Raw genomic sequence first — 20553 nt, 5'->3', positions numbered from 1 at the left:
CCCACTTATTCATAATATTTGCATGGTTTTATATTTCCTTCCTGATTTTGTGCTATGATTGAAAACATGCTTCTTTGATCTTATATTTGCTTATTATTAATCCTCTCTTATTACCATTAGATGCCTTGATATGTGTTTTAAGTGTTTTCAGATATTATAAGGCAGGAATGGCTTGGAGGATGGGAAGAAAGCATGAAAAAGTGGAAGGAATGCAAGAAGTTGGAGAAATTGCTAAGCTGTCCAGCCTGACCTCTCTGCACTCAAACGGCTATAACTTTAGCTAGGTCCAAATGACGCGGTTCTAGTTGCGTTGGAAAGCTAACGTCTGGGGCTTTGATTTGATATATAATATGCTATAGTTCCCCTGACGCTAGACGACGTGACCGCGTGATCCATGCAGCCGCGTCGCAGTGACGGAAATCCAGCGTGGCAAAATTCGAAACCAGCGAATTATGGACTGTTTTTGACCCAGTTTGCGGCCCAGAAAACACAGATTAGAGGCTATAAAGTGGGGGAATACATCCATTCATGAGAAGGCTCTCACATTCACAATTTTAGGAGTAGATGTAGTTTTTAGAGAGAGAGGTTCTCTCCTCTCTCTTAGGATTAGGATTTAGGATTTCTCTTAGTTTTAGGAGTGACTCTCAATCCCAGGTTCTTTATTTTTATTTATTTTCCCAATTTAATTTATGAACTTTTCCATGTTATGATTTAAATATTTTATTTAATATAATTTGAGGGATTTCATACTTATGATTGCTCTCTTTAATTTATTACTGCTCTTTGTGTATCCAAATTATTTTCATTCAAGTAGACATTTTTCTCTTTTGGCTTTGGTTGAGTCATTGAACACACTTGAGTTATCAAACTCATTGTTGATTGAAAATTGGAATTCTTCAAGAATTAATTCAAGTTCCAATAACTCTAGCCTTTCCCAAGGAAAGACTAGGACCTGAGGAATCAGAATTAATTCATATACTTAACTTACCTGCATAGTTAGAGGATAACAAAGTGGGAGAAAAATCCAATTCTCATCACAATTGATAAGGATAACCAGGATAGGACTTTCAATTACTCTTACCTTTCCAAGAGTTTAGTTTCCAGTTATTTATTTATTTTACTTGTCATTTAAATATATCTGTGCCCATTGCCCAAACTCAACATTCCCCCCAAAAAAAACACACTTTTTCATAATCAATAATAAGAACACCTCCCTGTAATTTCTTGAGAAGTCGACCCGAGGTTTAAATACTCGGTTATCAATTTTAAAAAGGGGTTTGTTACTTGTGACAACCAAAACGTTTGTATGAAAGGACCTTTGAAGGTTTAGAAACTATACTTGCAACGAGGATTTATCTGCAAATTTCTAGACCACGCAAAAGTTCTCTCACCAGGCGTTACCAATGCCCAATACCTCACCCTTGTATGCTTCATATCCAGCACTATCTACTGTGGCATGGGCTTCCACTTCTTCAATGGCCACGCTTCCAAAAGCGTGGCCTAAGGTTCCAGAGCGTGTCTTTAACTTCTTCCTTTGTTTTTTTTATTCTTGTTTCATTTCCTACACTTATCAACGCACAAAATAAATCCAAAAAGCATTAATCAAAGCAAAAAAAATCTCAATTAAAGCAAAGAAAAATCCTTATCTTGAACTTAAAGAAAAAAATAATAAAAACATAGATTAAAAGCATGAAATTCCTAATAAAAACATTAAATCACTACTACTATTTAAAGAAATAATAACTAAAAACTACAAAGACGTGCATGGATTAGTTAGTAGTTAGAATAGTGTTTCTCTTGTTTATTGATATCTTTTAAGCCTATGGGGCTTTTGATTGATTTCATGTAGCATTCAGTTGAAGATTTGATGAAAACTACATGAAGAAGCAAAGGAGCTTCATGTGTACGCATCATGCATGTGTACCCATCACTGGAGCAGCCAAAGAGGTCATGCGTACGCATATGCTGTGCGTACGCACGACTGCAAGAGCTCAACAAGGTCAATTCTCAACTGTGTAGGTGGCGCTAAATACCACGACTCGGCGTTTAATGCCGAGAGCTTCGTAACTCATGCCCAGCTTTCTGAATAGCTGGCGCTAAATGCCTACTCACTGGCGTTTAGTGCCGAGACCCTTATTTCACGTGCAAGCCATTCTGGATGGCTACCGCTAAATGCCCAGTCACCGACATTTAGCGCCAATAACAAGGATCACAATGGGGACCACACGTTTGTAAGGAATCAATAGAAGGCTTAATGATTTGATTTCAAATCAAATAACAATTAGAAAAGATTTGTTAGGTTTTAATTTAAGTTTAAAATTAATTTTAATTAGGACTATAAATAGGATTTAGATTCGCCCTCGTGGGGACTTTTCTCTTCCTAATTTTCATTCTGCACTTTTACACTTTTCTCTGCTAGGATTTTTTCCACACTATGAGCAACTAAACCTTCATTGTTAAGGTTAGGAGCTCTGTTTACTTTGATGGATTAATAATTATTTGTTTTTCTACTCTTGATTGATGCATTGATTACTGTTTAAGAGTTAGTTTCATTCTTCATCCTACGGATTAGTGATTATTGGAAAATAACTATAATATAACTTGAATTCTATTGAATCTTTGAAAAGCTATATCATTAGAATTACAACTTGAAGCCACTTTCTCACAACTCCTTAATTATCTGGATTTAATGCGGTACGTGACATATATCTACATCATTTTTGGGTTCTTAGGGTATGTGTGCCTTATAAATCATAAATTAAACTTAAACCTTTAATATAATTGGTTGATCAAGGAATTGATGATTGGTTGGATTAGAGGAGATTGGATTGCGTAGGAATAGGAATTCAAGCACTTAGGGTTTGCCATAAACTTAATCATTACATGATCAAGGTAGCGGACATTGAACATTAATCCTGACATTTAAACATCTCTAAAGCCTTAACTCTATTCTCATACCGTTTTCTCAACCATTCACTACTCGCTTATCTTAGGTTATTGCTCTTTATGCCATTTAATCTTTACAACCCTCATTCCAACTTGTCTAACTAGAACAACTAATTAATAATTACTTGCTTTGTCCATTAATTCTCGTGGGATTGACACTCACTCACTTGAGTTTATTACTTGGTACAACCCGGTGCACTTACCGGTAAGTTATAGTTAGAAATTCCGCACCACTCCCAGGGACATACTTCATGCCAACCTCACGCCCAAGCCTTCCTCCTTCACCCATGTCCCTCTTGCCTCACACCAAGTCCATATTGGACTAAGCTTTAGGGCCTACAAAAATTGAATGCATTGAAGAAGTCCAACGACCCTCATGCCACACACACGCCCAGCTCTCTTCCATCATGCACGTGCGACGTTCCTCATACTCAACTCACACCAATACTCCTTCAAGGTGAATTTCAAAGCCTAATAGCTAATCAAATTATTTAATACATAAATACTCTCAGAATATTTAATACATAAATATGAGCCTGTTAAAACTTTAAACCGTATTACTGCTCCAAAATACTTTTTGATAGGTAACATACATCCACACATAACCTACAACTTACAATACTCACAAAGAATACTTATAAATACTTATTATTAATTTACAAGCATCTCATATCAAAATCCTATCCCTCTTACAGAACTTGCAAAGTTAAAGGCGAGGGAAACATAAATATTAAAACAATCCAAATTATCGTCTAAACAGAAAAGAAAATAAGCTCTTCTGAACCTCATCGTCCATAACCTGAAAAGAGAAAAGACCTGTAGGGGAGTGAGAACATCGTCCTCAAAAAGATTCTCAGTAGAGGGCTTTTTGAGAATTACTATAATAGGATACGTGAAAATAAAACCGTTATAGTGATTAATAACCGCCTTATGCATACTTTCAAAACCCGATGATTTACCATTAAAAATTAGAAATCTTTTCTTAAAGAGGAAACTGTTATTTCTTCAAAAATTCAAAAGCCTTTCAAAAGGTTTTTCCTAGACAGTATGAATGACCAACTGCTCCAATCATAGGTTCATTAAGTCTATGCTGAACCAGTTTTGTTTTTCATACTTTTCTAAGCCAAAAACACAAACCAAACACGGCCTTCGGCCCATCCTATAATTAGTCACAACCCTAGGCCCAAATAATTCAATCCACAACCGATCCATCACAATCCAACAGAGTTTCAGTCGCAAACACAAGTAGGAAAGCTCAAGCACAAACAAGTAGTCACATCAAGTAGAACAATTAATAGTTAAACACAATTAATCACATAGGCAAACCAAGTACAATATGCACATCCAAACAATGTCACATAGATGCATATGATGAATGCCTTTCCTAGTCACTGATGAGTCTCATCTGTCGGTTATAAAGCCAACCCGACAAGTCCTGGTAGCTAACCATTAGACTGTCCCTCTGTCGTGTATCTCCAACTCGAGTTATTCACAATCATAATCATAATCACACAACACCCACACTGGTGTTTATCCATGAGGGCAGGCTCATCCAGAACTTTCACAGTGTCCAACCACACTTACGACATAAGGTTAGCAGAGTATCGAGTCTCAACCTGGAGCACGTGGTGGCTAGCCACTGCTTTTACCCAAGAAAACTCGTATCTCAGATAATTGGAAGTGCAACAATCACTTTATCAACTCAATAATCATCTATATTCATACTCATCCATCCGGCTCATAACATATTCCACAATTAGCCATAATTCATTATCATATACAGCCATTCCGGCTCATAACATATTCCACAATCAACTATAATTCATTATCATAATAGTCATTCTGGTTCATAACATAATAGCATTTCCACCATCCAACATCATAAAACTCATAAAATTATCATTCAAGACATAAACCACTTTTCTCAAATCACTTTTCTTTGAAATCAAATTTCAATTCATCCCAATCCTAACTTCAAAAATCCACATTTCTCAAATCACTTCTAGCTTATAAGCCATCTTTCCCAAAAGAAATTCCCTCTTTCAAAACAAGCCACATTTCCACAATATCCTTTTAAAACTTCCAAACGATTCAGCAACAAGGCCAAATTAAAATTCTCTTTTGAAAGATCAAAAAATCAGTCATCCTAAAACAGAATTTGGTAATAGAAATTTCTCAATAGAGTCTCAAGACTTTAGGGAAGGACAACCTATCTCAATTTCTTAAAAATTTATTGAAACTCTTAAAATCATAGATTCTTGAATTAAGTAAATAGAAGAAGAATTTATTATAAAACCGAATCATATAAAGTCACAAGTCCCAACCCAATCCAAAACCAATTCACTTGAAACGGAGCCAATCCATTTAAATCAAAACCACTTTCAGGTTCCTTCATAAAACCAATTCTCTGACTTCTTCCAAAATGTCACAAACATAGTTATTCAATCAAAATTCCAATTTCCTTTAAAATCACCAAAAGCTCCTCTGAACAAAATCCTTAAGTCTAACTAAAAGCATGAGCCTTTTCTTTTATATTCAAAATCAATATTAGAACATAATACTTTTCTTCAGTGATTCAAAATGGTAAAGTAATTCCTTTCTAAATAAATCGAACTCAAGACATAGTTTTCTTAAATAAATTAAACTAGAAAACATAACTATTTTCTTAATAAATCAAATAATACAATTTCTCAAATCCAAACCTTTTAAAATAACTTTTCAAACAAAGTCTAAGATTTTTATAGAAATTTCGGCAGCACCTCCCCTAAAACTTGGACTTTGCCAGCCTTTTCGGGTCCCAACCAAACCATTCCACAATCCTTTTCAACTGTCCAAAACCCAAAATCAGTTCAAAGCAAGCTAAATCCAACATTCACCTTATTTTCATATCTCAAGGAAACTGTCTCAAGATCAAATCATTATCAATTGATTAAACTTATTTCCAAAACTTTAAAGAAATAATTCAGCAACAATCCATTTATCAAAACCAAACAATAATCCAATCAAACATATAATAGTATTCATCCAAAATATCCAAACAATACATAAGACTTGTACAATCACTAAATAGTATATTTCTCACATCGATATCTATTTATAACAATTCTAAATTATAAAATTGAGATTTTAGAAAATCTCCTACCTCGACAAATTGAAAACATAACCCAAACGTCTCACAGAGTTCCTTTCGCCTCAACCCGAATGGACGGCAACCAAAACCTCAGCTCTACTTGCTCTCTCAAAAGCAGAAACAGCTTCAAACGCCACAAGCAAACTCGGATTTTAACTCCTAAAATCATTAACACCGCAAATACTTTATTACTCAGAACAGAACACTAACGCAAGGCTTTCGAAACAGAAATACTTACTGAACTAACGAAACGAAACAGCGGCAGGCTCTGAACTAGTTTGGCAGCGGCCCCGGTAGCCACCTCAAGCGGCAGCGACGACTGGACTCCGGCGATGGTGACTGAAACCCACATACAGAGACGATAAAATTTCTAGAATCTTAAATGAATGAAAACCAAACTCAAAAACCCTTACCGGCAGAGTTTTCCGGTGACGGCGGCGGGGTTCCGGGCGGCAGAGGCGACCAGAAGCTTCGGCGGTGGTTTCAGCAGTCACAGAACTGTTCCCAGTGGCCAGAGGTGCAACGGCTATGGCATCAATGGTAGCAGGACTCCAATGGTGGTAGAAACAACCCTCTTCATAGTACCACTTCATGCGCTTCTCTCTCACAAGTAGCAGCAACAACCGGCGTCTTCAGTGACGATGGAGGCACAGCGGCGGCGCTCCCCCTCTGATGCGGCTTGACGGCGACACTGAGGCTCGGCAATGGTGACGCGGTGGTGGCGCTGGCTTCCCTCGGCGACGACTTCACGGACAGCAGCAGCGGCACGAATCCTCCTCCCTCTTCGTATCTCTCACTCTCTATGTCCGATCTCTCTCTAACTCCCCCTCTGGCGTGGGTGGTTGGCACGACGGCAAGATGGGTGGCGGTGAGGCGCAGCTGGCGGCAAGGCGTGACGGGTTCGGTGGATCGGTGTGGGCGGCAGTGGCAGGACGCGTGGCGGCACTCTCTCTTCTCTCTTCCCCTGCGTGACAGCCCTCAATGCATGACACACGGCGCGACGGCAGTAATGTCTACTGGCACCATCCTCCCCTCCTTCCTCTTCTCCTTCTCTTTTCGGTTTCCCTTTCTCCATTCTCCCTCTCTTCTTTTGCTGTGGCAGTGCGTGTGTTTCAAGTTTGCGGGGTGGGGAGTGTTTGCTGATGGGGTCGCGGCTAGGAAGGAAAATTAGGGTTAGAGTTGTTTGTGTTGAGTTTTAGGATTAGAATAAAATTAGGTACAAGGGTAATTTTGTAATTTTTAATAAAATAGGGATAATATAGTAATTAAAAGCAACTTTAATCCAACAAAATTATATTTAAAAGAAAGTAATATTTATTCATAAACTGACAAATTATTTTTAAATAATTACTCTAACTCGAGAATTAGAGATAATGTAATTAATTTTCTTCATTCATAAAAATTAAAGTATTAAATTCTAAAATCTTAATTATTTAAACTAAATCATAAAATCTTTATTATTTTACCATTACTAAACTTTATAATTTAAATAATTGAGAATTATCTAATAATTATGAAATTAGATAAAAATCCAAATTTAATTATCAAAACTTGATTTAGTTAGCCTTAATAAAATAATTTCTGAAATTAAAATATTTAATGAATAAATAAATTGAAATCGACTCATAATAAGTCTTTTCAAAAATTCTGGGTCTTACATTCTACCCACCTTATAAAAATTTTCGACCTCGAAAATTAAAGGAATACATAAGATAATATAAAGAATCGGTACTCTACTTTCTAAATGCTTTTTAGATAAGTAAGAAAGTTTAACATATATATATAAGGAAATGGATCCTCTCCAGTTTTTTTAACACTTGAGAAAAAGAAGTGTGAGCTCTCACCATTAACATTATAAGTGGGACAAAAAATAAATATGAGAGAGAAAACAATGAAGGGTGAGAGATCACAATTGACACCATCCAGTTTTTTCTTCACTGGAGAGGATCCACTCCCATATATCCAAAATATTATATGGTTTCAAGACTTTACCAAGACTTAGAGAAACAGAAAAAGATGCAAGTTTACAAGGCAGGCTGGTATTAAGATAGGCATTCACAAAAGTAAGACGGTAGTTAAAGTGGCCAAAGGTTACAAGGCAGGCGGGTATTAAGGCAAAGAATATAATGTTCACTCACAGATATCGTACCCACTTCAGAGTTTCAACCTCCCAACTCCATCCACCGCTTTACAACCCCATAACCAGTCACAAGCCTAACACCCACCAACTTTCACAAGAAACAAAATTACCACACTCCTCATAATGTTACTGATGAGCGGATATTTTATAAGCTTTTTGGGGATAATTTCATATAGTTTAGAGTATGTTTTAGTTAGTTTTTAGTCTATTTCTAGTAGTTTTTAGGAAAAATTCATATTTCTAGACTTTACTATGAGTTGTGTGTTTTTCTGTAATTTCAGGTATTTTTCTGGCTGAAATTGAAGGAGCTGAGCAAAAATCTGATTCAGGCTGAAAAAGGACTGCTAATGCTGTTGGATTCTGACCTCCCTGCACTCAAATTGGATTTTCTGGAGCTACAGAACTCGAAATGGTATGCTTCCAATTGCATTGGAAAGTAGACCTCCAGGGCTTTCCAGCAATATATAATAGTCCATACTTTGCATAAGGATAGACGACGTAAACTGGCGTTCAACGCCAGTTCTCTGCCCAATTCTGGCGTCCAACGCCAGAAAAGGATCAAACCAACAATTTCCGTGGGATTCGACCCTTACTCACGTGAGGTATTACTTGGACGACCCAGTGCACTTGCTGGTTAGTGGTACGCGTTGTGAAAAGTGTGATTCACAATTCGTGCACCAGTTACACACTTACCGATCCACCCTTTCACGTTCACGAACCGCATTCTAAAGAGGCTAACATTTCGCTTGCTACGCTTAAAGGTCATATGTGACTCTAAGGCAATCCTCAAGCTTATTCAAAAGGATACAAGACTTTGGAAAAGGATAAGTGACAAGGACAAAAACCGCAAGAGCTTGATAGGATTGTTGAGATACAAGTAATTAAGAATGTACAAGGAGTGAAGAATGACGAAAAAAAAGTCACTTTGGCAACCTCAAGAATAGCACCCGAATCAAAGAAATCCGATAGGAACGATAAAAGAAAAGGTAGCGCAGTAGTTTGAACAAAATCAAGCTGAGTTAAAGAAGTATAAGGTTTACAAAAGGAGAAATGCCTAAAACCAAAAACAGATCTTACAAGACTCAAGAGTAGAATTAAAATACTTCCGAATGCATTGCTCATGAAGAGTGAAAAAACTTTTCAAAAACTATTTCACGTTTCCAAAGAAAAGGTGCGCAACAAACACCTTGTAAAAGAATAACAAAAGTATAAATGTGGCATTACTTTAATATAATTTCATGTTGAAGTAGATTATGTAGAGTTTTAAAATAAAATGAAAACGCGTTTGGCTAAGAGCTAAAATATTTCTCCAAATATTTTAGAAAGATAGTTAGGTGCACAACTTAACCAAAAGTAATTCATAAAACTCGGAAGAAAATCAAATGCTTGTTCAGAATTTGAAGAATGGTTTCAATTACAGTCAAGCAACAGAAAAATTTGACTTACAATATCCTTAAAGAGGAATCAAAACGTCTTTAAAAAGTTCAAAACAAAACTCCGAGAGTATACTTAAAATCACCACCTCACAAGAACATTCAAGAAGATTAGGACGTACTAAAAGGGGATCAACTCATCAATAGCAACTCTCGAGAAAGAATCTTTGACTAAGAACTCTGGCAAAAATAATGAGAGGATAAATGATGCACGAAATTGAAACAAATCAAGCTAACTCATATAAGGATGAGATTCACACAAGAAGGGAAGCTGAGGTTGATGGTAGTGCTCACAAGAGGTAGAAGAATGATTAAAAACAGAATCGAGTATAACATTCATAGAGATGAAAAGCTTAAGAAAGAACAAGTCCGTTCACAAGAAGAAAGATATGAGTTCAACATTTTCAAAAGAACAACAATGGCATGACAATGTAGTATGCTAAGCTAAACTCAAATAAAAAATAAATTAGATGAAGTTTATCAAACGAAAATCAACCGGAATAAAAGCAAAAAATCTTTTCTTCCCAGAATTTTGAAAAATACCTAAATACATAATCAAATAAAGATATGCATTGGAACTGTAGTAAAATTATTAGAAAGTCAAATTGTATTTAAAGCAAGTGTAGTTCCGTAAACTAGTAAAAGTACAGACGAGGTATTAGAAATAAATAGTTGTTAAACTATATAAGAAATTTTCGAAGTTTTATATAGATAAGTGTATATCGAATCAATAGCAATTTCATAAAAATTTCAAAAGTGGTTGTAATTACTGTTAAATAAGAGAAAAACTAAATCACAATTTCTTTAAGAATGGACTCGGAATAAGGACTTAAAAGGTACAGCGCATCAAGACAAATTTAAAGCTATATCAAAGAATACATGAATCAAGAAGAAGAATTTAAACAGAGAAAGATAGATACAACAAGGATTTTCAAACAAGCATATGCAATGAGGATCAAACAAGAATGATTATGAATAGAGGAATAGGGTTGAAAAATCAAACTACTTTTCAAAAGGATTAGCAAATAAGAACTTCAACTTAGGCTATGAAAGAACAAGTCGACTCGAACAGAATTCAAAAGGAATAGGGTTGAAAAATCAAACTACTTTTCAAAAGGATTAGCAAATAAGAACTTCAAGTTAGGCTATGAAAGAACAAGTCGACTCGAACAGAATTCAAGACGCATAACTGAATAATCTCGAGAAATAGTTTTTAACGTTCCCAAAACCCACTAATCGCATTACCTATTACTTGTATATCATCTATGACAACCTATTAGTGCTCCCGTATACATAATTCACTAGTTTTAAGCCGGCCAAATATAATAGCAAGAAGTATGCAATGCGAGACTAACAGCGTTAATCAATAGACCGTCATGTGCATAAAGCTCAAATTCTCATCATTCGACAAGACTATTGCATGACAGACACTCAGAGTATGCAATTGAAGCATAGTCAGTCCATTCCTCAGGCTCTACAAGAAAGACTGCTCTAATACCATAATGTAACACCCTAACTATCAAAGCTTACGCTTCTGGCTACACGACTCTGATACCTCTGGTGTTACGACCACTCTCAAAATATTTAATACATAAATATGAGCCTTGATAAACCCATATTTTATGATGTATTTTGTGCCTAATTTGAGTGATTTATTCAATCCACTACCCACTTATTCATATTAATTGCATGGTTTTACTTCTCCTTCCTTATTATGTGATGTATGTGAAAAACATGTTTTCTATGCTTTAAAATTAATTATTTTAATTACCTTTATTTCCATTCGATGCCGTGATCAGTTTGTTGAGTAGTTTCAGATCTTCTAAGGCAAGAATGACTCAAAGGATGGAAAGAAAACATACAAAAATGGAAGGAAAGCACAAAACGGAGTCCTTGAAGAAACTGGCATCCACGCGATCGCATGGACGACGCGACAGCGTGCCAAGCGCGAAGAAGCAGCGACGCGGCCGCATGACTGACGCGACCGCACGCCTTAAACAGAACGCACATGACGCGGTCGCATGACTGACGCGACCGCGTGGCAAGAAAAACTCCGAATGACGCGACCGCGTGACCTACGCGGACGCGTGACAGAGGCCACGCACCAAAAATTGCAGAAAACGCTCCCAGCGATTTCTGAAGCCCTTTTTGGCCCAAATCCAAGTCCAGAAGGCATAGACCAGAGGTTATGAAGTGAGGGAATGCATCCATTCAGAGGGAGCTCACCAATTTTTACTTTCCATGAATTAGATTTAGTTTAGAGAGATATTCTCTCTCTCTCTTTAGGATTAGGATTTAGATTTAGGATTTTTATTCACTTTCAGGATTATCTCTTTGATCAGGTTCAATATTCCCTTTTATTTACTTTTGCAAGCTACTTTGTGAATCCTTTCATGTTACGGATTACTCTTTTATTAATGTTATTTGAGGTATTTCAGTTTAATATTGATTTCTCTTATTCATGCTATTGTTACTTTTACTCTGAAGACATTTTTATTCCAAGTAGATTTATTTTTCTCCTTTTGGTCTTGTTAAGGAATCAGTAACTCAGGAGTTATCCAATTCAACAGCATAATTGATAATTGTTATCTTCGTTAATTGAATTGAACTTCCATAATCCCAATCTTTTCTTAGGAAATAAATAGGATTCGAAGATCAAACCAATTAATCCCCTGACCTTCCTTTATCTGAGTAAAGATTAACAAAGTGGAATTAAGATTCAACTTTCATTGTTATTGATAAGGATAACTAAGATTGGACTTCCAATTTCTCATACCTTGTCAAAAGTGTGTTTTTACAGTTATTTATTTATTTTACAGTCATTTACTTATTTTTAATTGCAATTCAAAATACTTGTTCCTCATCTTCAAAACCCCGATTTACAATCTTCATAACCAGTAATAAGAACATACTTCCCTGCAGTTCCTTGAGAAGAAGACCCGAGGTTTGAATACTTCAGTTAACAATTTATTTAGGGGTTTGTTACTTGTGACAACCAAAACATTTCCACGAAAGGATTTTTGTTGGTTTAGAAACTATATCTACAACGCGACTATTTTTATGACATTCTTTACTAACAAGAATCTCGTTCGTCAAAATGGCACCGTTGCCGGGGAACTGCTAACGTGTGCCTTATTATTGGTTATTGTAAATATTTTTCTTTTACTTGTCTATTTATTTTTGTTTTTCCTTTTTATTTTTATTTGCTACCATTAATTCTCACCCCTCTCGCTTTGAGTTTGGTTCTAACTTTGTTGAAGGAAATAGAAGCTGCAACAGGAATATGTATCAAGGTCAGACCAATCAAGGATGGATGGAGCCAAGAGGATCTAATCAACCCTTTAGGCAACAACACCCTCCAATATATCATGGACAACGACCATTCTACAATGCATACCCAGCTGAAAGATATGGTGGACAACCTTGTGACTACCAACAAGCCCCACCCCGTGCCTATAGACCATCCTCTCAACATAACCTCGAACCACCACACTCACAAGCTTCTTTTCACCATTCGCCACCGTATGATCCTTTTCCACCCCAGTTCCAATCCAATGACTCCCAAGCACCACCACTTCCCCATGTTTCATATCCAAATCCATCACCCCGAGAATCAGAGGTTCGCCTCAACACAACAGTTAATAAACTTCAAACAACCATTCGACAACTGGAGCAAGCAGTGATTCAATTAGCTTCTAGACGCGCGAACATTCAAGGACCAACCACAGCCCCATGTGAACAATCTAATGAAGAGCGTAGCATGAAGGAGACACTAGAAACTCCAGTGGACAAGACAGAGCACGAATTCGTACTCGAACAAGTAGAAGAAGCTGTCATTGTACAAGAAGAAGAGTTGGTTGAAGATCTACGAGACGCAGAACCTCCATGAGAATCCAGAGCTGAGGAGAACTCCATCAAGGACGTTACAGTTGATGCTAAGGAGGATATTGCACAATCCCCAAGGCAAGTCGTTTATGAAGAACTAGACGGAATAACCCAGGACACAAATTCTCTTGATGATGATAGTCACAAGTCAAGTTCTCTTAGTAATGAACTTGCATCTGCAAGTGAGTTCTCTGAGATCGACGAATCTTCCCCAAATGAATACGAGGATGATGCAGAGGTATATTTCTCTCAACCTCCAATCTATGACTCAAGTGATGAGGAAGACGTAGAAGACTTTGACCAGGGTGATGATGCGTTTGAAGACCCTTGCAAGGAAGTGGAGGAACTCACAGAAGATTACCAGGGAGCAGAACTTACAGAACCACCAGAAACACCTTCCCCAAGGCCATTACCACCCAATACAAGCTTCAAGTGGGTACAATCCTTAACTTTTAACTTTACTTATTCACTTGAATATGGTTTACTTGAAACAGATGGCCAGCTTAGAGCTCTCTGCGGCTTTAAGAGTAAGAGGAAAATAGCTTGTGCTCAGAGCTGGTGCACAAGGTTCAATAAGGTTCCACGCTTCAACTCGAAGTGCACGGATTGGCATCAAAATCAATCGAATGGATCTCGGAAAATGTTTGGTTACCATGGTGAGAATTTACTTTTAAAACCGCTCGGATGGAAACATGGAGATTGGTACGCGGAATCGTGATTACACTTTAATTATGTAAAGTTCATTGCTCTTTCTTTCCCTGGAAATGGCGCCAAAAACATGATGCCAAAACCACGGTTCACAACCCCGTGTAACTGACCAGCAAGTGCACTGGGTCGTCCAAGTAATACCTTACGTGAGTAAGGGTCGAATCCCACGGAGATTGTTGGTATGAAGCAAGCTATGGTCACCTTGCAAATCTCAGTTAGGCAGATATAAATTGATAATGGTGTTTCGTTCATCACATTCAGATTGAAGTAAGAATGAATATCTTAGAAGCGAAATAAGATGAATTGAATAGAAAACAATAGTACTTTGCATTAATCTTTGAGAAACAGCAGAGCTCCACACCTTTATCTATGGAGTGTAGAAACTCTACCGTGAAAATACATAAGTGAAAGGTCCAGGCATGGCAGAGATGGCCAGCCCCCAAAACGTGATCAATAGATCAAAAGATAATCCAAAGATGTCTCATACAATAGTAAAAGGTCTTATTTATAATAAACTAGTCACTAGGGTTTACATGAGTAAGTAATTGATGCATAAATCCACTTCCGGGGCCCACTTGGTGTGTGCTTTAGAGATCAAGACGGAGGCGGATTTAAAAACAAGGCTTGGGATCCTGGAATCTATTCTGACATTCGTCACCCCGGAAGCCTGAAAATCTATTTGAAGCTGCTCAGAAGCTTTACATGCCTAGTTTGGGACCCCGGAGGCTATTGGCATTCCAAGCACTGTTGGAGATTTCTGGATGAATTTAAACACAAGCCACCATAACAGGAGGCTCTTCAAATGTCCAACTTAAGGACTTCAACTAAAAGTGCTAGGTGGGAGACAACCCACCATGGTATGATCGTTTCTCTTTAATTTTTATTTAGTTTTATTTGTTTTCCAGTTTTATTTTGTTTTATTATATTGAACCTGGAATTTTGCATCTCACTCATATTAGTCATTGCATCCTGCATCTTTCATGCATATTCAAAAAAAAAAAAGAGGGTGCACGACGCGACCGCATGCCCCATGCGATCGCGTCAAATGGCAAACTACACTTCCCACGCGACCGCGTCATCCACGCGGCCGCGTGACCTGGAAATCGGCGTAAGGATCCAACGTCTAGAGAGTTGGGCCGGAATCGTGCGCCATTGTGCATTTAGCACAGAATGGCCCACGCGATCGCATGCCCCATGCGATCGCATCACATGCACACAACCAATCCCACGCGACCGCGTGAGTGACGCGATCGTGTCGCATGGATTGCATGAATCCCAAAAAGGAGACAGAGAGTTGCGCTGGAACGACGTTGGATTCATGCGTTTAGCACAATTTCCAGCGACGCGATCGCATGCCCCATGCGATCGCGTCATCCCTTCTTTTACCCCCTCCATGCGATCGCGCGCCCCTATTGAACTTTCATGTTTTTATTCCGTATATGTAATTGCAAGCCTTAATTTGGATTCATATGAACTGCTTGATTGTTGTTTATTTTCCGGGAAAGTCCTATTTTAGCCGGAATGCTGCCCAAATTTCTATAAAAATATCTCTGTTCATGTCTTGGTTTTTGCATTTTCACCTGTGCTTTCCATATTTTCACCAAACCAATTCATGAATGCTTAGGCACGTATTCTTATTTTCTTTGATCTCCTGGTCCATAAATCACAATTTTGATGTTTGATTCCTATTTTTGCTTTCTTTATCTCTATTTGAATCATCATCAAACTGTTTTACTTGTTTGAATCTGAGTTACCTATAGCTTCTACCTGTGATTACTTGTTACTTGGACTATTTTCATTATGCCTCTTACTTTAACCCATTTTTCACTAACCCACTAATTTTAACTCTAACCAACCTAACCTTTTCAAACCTTCTTTTTTTGCTTTTTTTTCACTTTCTTTTAACATTATAACCAAGGCATGATGTTAATTTTTCTATTTAACTTGCATTCAATTACATTTTGGATTGTGATTTCTTCTTTTCAGACTTTTCACTCATATACAATCCTAAATGCACATTTTACTTAACTCAAATTCATTATCCTATTGCTCCTTTGCCACTTTGTATTTTCTTTGATTATTTGCCTATTTGCTTTCCTATTTTTATTATATCCTGGTTTTCTGTTTTTCAGGATGTCAGATTCCCAGAGAAGGGAAAAAGGCAAGGCCACTTCCAGAAAAAGGAAACGAGGCGAAGCCTCTGTGTCTATCATCGACCTCATGCATGATGCCTCCTTGCGGGAGAAAGCCTTTACCCCGCAGGAGAAGGCCGACCAGCTACTTCCCGCCACTGACCCAGTAAAGTTTCCAAACCGATACTGTGAGCTGAAGTATCCAGTGTTTGCAAACTCCAGGAACCTATACCTAGAGCGGACTTTGAAGATCCCAGAAGAACTCCAGCTATATACCTCTGATCAGATCAAACAAAGAGGCTGGTTCTTTCTAGAGAGACCTCTGACTGAGGTTAATGCATCTTGGGTTAGGGAATTCTACTGCAACTACTTCAAAACTTCCCTAGATGCAGTGAACCTCAGAGGGAAGCAAATTCTGGTTACTGAGGAGGCAATTGAAGAGGTTCTGAAGCTTCTGCCTAAGACTGATCAGACAGATGGCTATCAAAAAGCTGAGGAGGATATGCGCTATATGCGATTTGACTGGGATGCAGTCAAGGCCCGGATTGCCCTTGACCCGTCAGTTCCTTGGATCATGGGTCAGAACACCACCATGCCCAAAGAGATCAAGCGAATTTACCTGAACGATGAGGCTCGGCTATGGCATCAGATATTCAGCAACTATATTATGCCGAGTACTCACGAGACTGAGATACCAGCCGCTATGATCACCCTCCTTTGGTGTGTGATGGAGGGCAAGGACCTGTACCTGCCACGCTTTATCCGGCACTACATGGCCAGGGTCCACGTCCGCGGCACTCTTCCCTTTCCCTATCTGGTTACACAGCTGGGCCATCGAGCTGACGTGCCATGGGAGGATGTTGATGAGAGGCCACCTGCTGCAGAGTGCAAGAAGCTTATCCCGCTTGTTTCGACGACTTGACCAGATGGAGCGTCACAACAAGCGACGCTATGAGCACCTAAAGCTGATGATACGATCCGGCGACATCCCCTCCGAGCCTGACACACCTTCTGAGGCATCTGAGGAGGAGGTGGATGCGCCCGAAGCAGAGACCCATCCTCAGGCAGACACCGAGCAGGCGGCACCACAGGAAGAGGTCCCACATCAGATCCAGGCTGCAGACCCTGAGATCCCCATTCTGACAGCCCCTCCTCTACAGCAGCCAGACCTCCAGCCAGCCACCACAGAGACACCAGCTACCATCCCTTCCAGTGAAGACACCCCTTCACACGCTGCTTGAGTGAGCATCAGGGACGATGCTTCATTTTAAGTGTGGGGAGGTCGCTGATAAACCACTATTTTATGGTTTATCTTGTGCTCAATTGAGTGGTTTTTATCTACTCTTTACCCACTTATTCATATTATTTGCATGGTTTTACATTTGCCTTCCTAATTATGTGTTTTGATTGAAAACATGCTTCTTTGATCTTATATTTACTCATTATTAATCCCCCTTATTACCATTAGATGCCTTGATATGTGTGTTAAGTGTTTTCAGAGATTATAGGGCAGGAATGGCTCAGAGGATGGAAAGGAAGCATGCAAAAGCGGAAGGAATACAATAAGTTGGAGAAATTGCTAAGCTGTCTAGCCTGACCTCTTCGCACTCAAACGGCTATAACTTTAGCTACAGAGGTCTAAATGACGCGGTTCTAGTTGCGTTGGAAAGCTAACGTCTGGGGCTTCGATTTGATATATAATATAATATAGTTTCCCTGATGCTAGGCGATGTGACCGCGTGATCCATCCGGCCGCGTCACAGTGACAAAAAACCAGCGTGGCAAAATTCGAAACCAGCGAATTCTGGACTGTTTTTGACCCAGTTTGCGGCCCAGAAAACACAGATTAGAGGCTATAAAGTGGGGAAATGCATCCATTCATGAGGAGGCTCACACATTCACAATTTTAGGAGTAGATGTAGTTTTTAGAGAGAAAGGTTCTCTCCTCTCTCTTAGGATTAGGATTTAGGATTTCTCATTATTTCTTCTTCATCACAGGTTCAATGTTCCTCTTATTTATTTTCTACTTTTAGTATATACTTTTAATTATTATTTATCTTTTCAATTTGGCTTATGCTACATTCATGTTATGATTTTCTTAATTAATATTATTTGAGGTATTTCAGATTTAAGATTGCTTTGCTTTATTTATATTAATGCTTTTAATTTAATTTCGTCTTCATACCTTGCCAAGAGTTTATTTTATTATTACTATTTTATTTTATTCTTTTTGTGCAACATACTGCTTCCTTACTTCCAAAACTTCCAATTTACAATCTTCATAACCAATAATAAGAACATACCTCCCTGCAATTCCTTGAGAAGACGACCCGAGGTTTGAATACTTCGGTTATCAATTTATTTAGGGGTTTGTTACTTGTGACAACCAAAACGTTTGTACGAAGGGATTTTTGTCGGTTTAGAGACTATATCTACAACACGACTGTTTTTATGACATTCTTTACAGGCAAAAATCTCTAACATCAAAATCGCGTCGTTGCCGGGAAATTGCAAACGTGTGCCTTATTATTGGTTATTGTAAATATTTGCTTTTTTATTTGTTTTTATTTTTTTATTAAATTAAGAGGTTATTGATTTTTATTTTAAAATTTTTATTTTATCTTATCTTATTTCAAATTTCAAATTTCAAAAATTCAAAATTCAAAAATTTAAAATTCAAAATTTCAAAAATTTAATTTTCAAATTCAAAATTTAAATAACCTTTTAATTTAAATTTATTTTTATTTTCATTTTTAATTTTTATTTACTACTATGAACTCTCACCCCTTTGGCTATGAGTCTGGTTACAATTATGTTCCAAGAAGAAGAAATTATAATGAGAACAGGCATCAAGGTTGGAACAATCAAAGATGGGAGGAGCCACAAGGATTTGATCAACCCTCATGGCAACAACCACCTCCAAGGTACTATCAACAACCACCACCATATGCCTATGAACCCTTTCCTCAACATAACTTTGGACCACCATACTCACAAGTCTCTTTCCACCATTCACCTCCCTATGAACCTAACCCACATCCACCATACCAACCACCTTATGAACCAAATGAACCATACATAGATCCACCCCAAACCTCCATGAAGAAAGCACTTGCCGATCTAAACTCTACTATACAAGCTCTCTAGACAATATTAATATGAACAGAGAGTTACGCAGGAGCAACGCTGGAGGCGTGCCAATGGCACAAATCACCCCACGCGACCGCGTCATATGGGAATAATGGCCTCCCACGCGACCGCGTCACCTACGCGGCCGCGTGACCTAAAATCGGCGTAAAAAGGGTGCATGGCCGAAAGTTGTGCTGGAGTTGGGCTGGACTCGTGCTGGCAGCCCAAGCCCTCCCACGCGAACGCGTGCCCCACGCGAATGCGTGCCCCACGCGTCCGCGTCATATTGGAAATAAGGCCACTCACGCGATCGCATGCCCCACGCGACCGCGTCACCCTGGATTTTGGCAATACTAAGATTTGAACAGAGAGTTGTGCGACCGCGAGGCTGCACTCGCGCCACTAGCACAAATCGAGTCACGCGATCGCGTGCCCCACGCATCCGCGTCACCCAACCTTATCGCGCACCACGCGATCGCGTCGCCCACGCGACCGCGTCGCCAGCGTCGCACAACCTATCCAGATTAGTGCCAATTTTCTTATCTTCTCTTTTCTAATCCTAATTTCTTTCTTCTCTCTCCTTTCTCACTTTCTTTTTTCTTCTCATCCTTTTTCCCTCTCATTTTATTTTACTTCATTTATTTGCATATTTCATTCATTGCATTATTCTCATTGGTGTTGGAGTTTTATTTGGATAAGTGCCTTATTTTATTTGAGCACGTGGCTACTCGGAGAAGAGATTTGACAATTGACATTTACTTATGGTTCTCATATATATTTGGATTACATTATTTTCATCCCTATTTTAATTTGCACACCCATTGTATTTGGGATTATCATTCACAATTGTCATCATTACACATGCTCTTTAATTTGCCACATTTATTACTTGATGCTTGAGCTATGCTTCTCATGCCTATTATTTGCATGTTTTTACCCTCTTGCATCTAATTATTTTGAATTGCCCTTTTTAATCTTTATTGTTGTCTTCCCTACATGTTGTAGCTACCATGTAGATGGACTATCATCTTTCCTTTGGCATTCCTTATC

General features: G+C 38.4%; 1 long non-coding RNA gene across 1 annotated transcript; it reads right to left on the bottom strand.

Moving 5' to 3' along the window:
- On the bottom strand, positions 6385-17324 carry LOC110264578. Its single transcript, XR_002350749.1, has 4 exons — positions 17313-17324; positions 8582-8590; positions 6490-6773; positions 6385-6415 (listed from the first exon to the last, which is right to left on the bottom strand). It is a non-coding gene; the product is annotated as an uncharacterized LOC110264578 (long non-coding RNA).

The sequence above is a fragment of the Arachis ipaensis genome, chromosome B07, assembly GCF_000816755.2.
Source record: "Arachis ipaensis cultivar K30076 chromosome B07, Araip1.1, whole genome shotgun sequence".
Lineage (NCBI taxonomy): Eukaryota > Viridiplantae > Streptophyta > Magnoliopsida > Fabales > Fabaceae > Arachis > Arachis ipaensis.
This window is presented reverse-complemented; position numbering and strand designations above follow the sequence as displayed.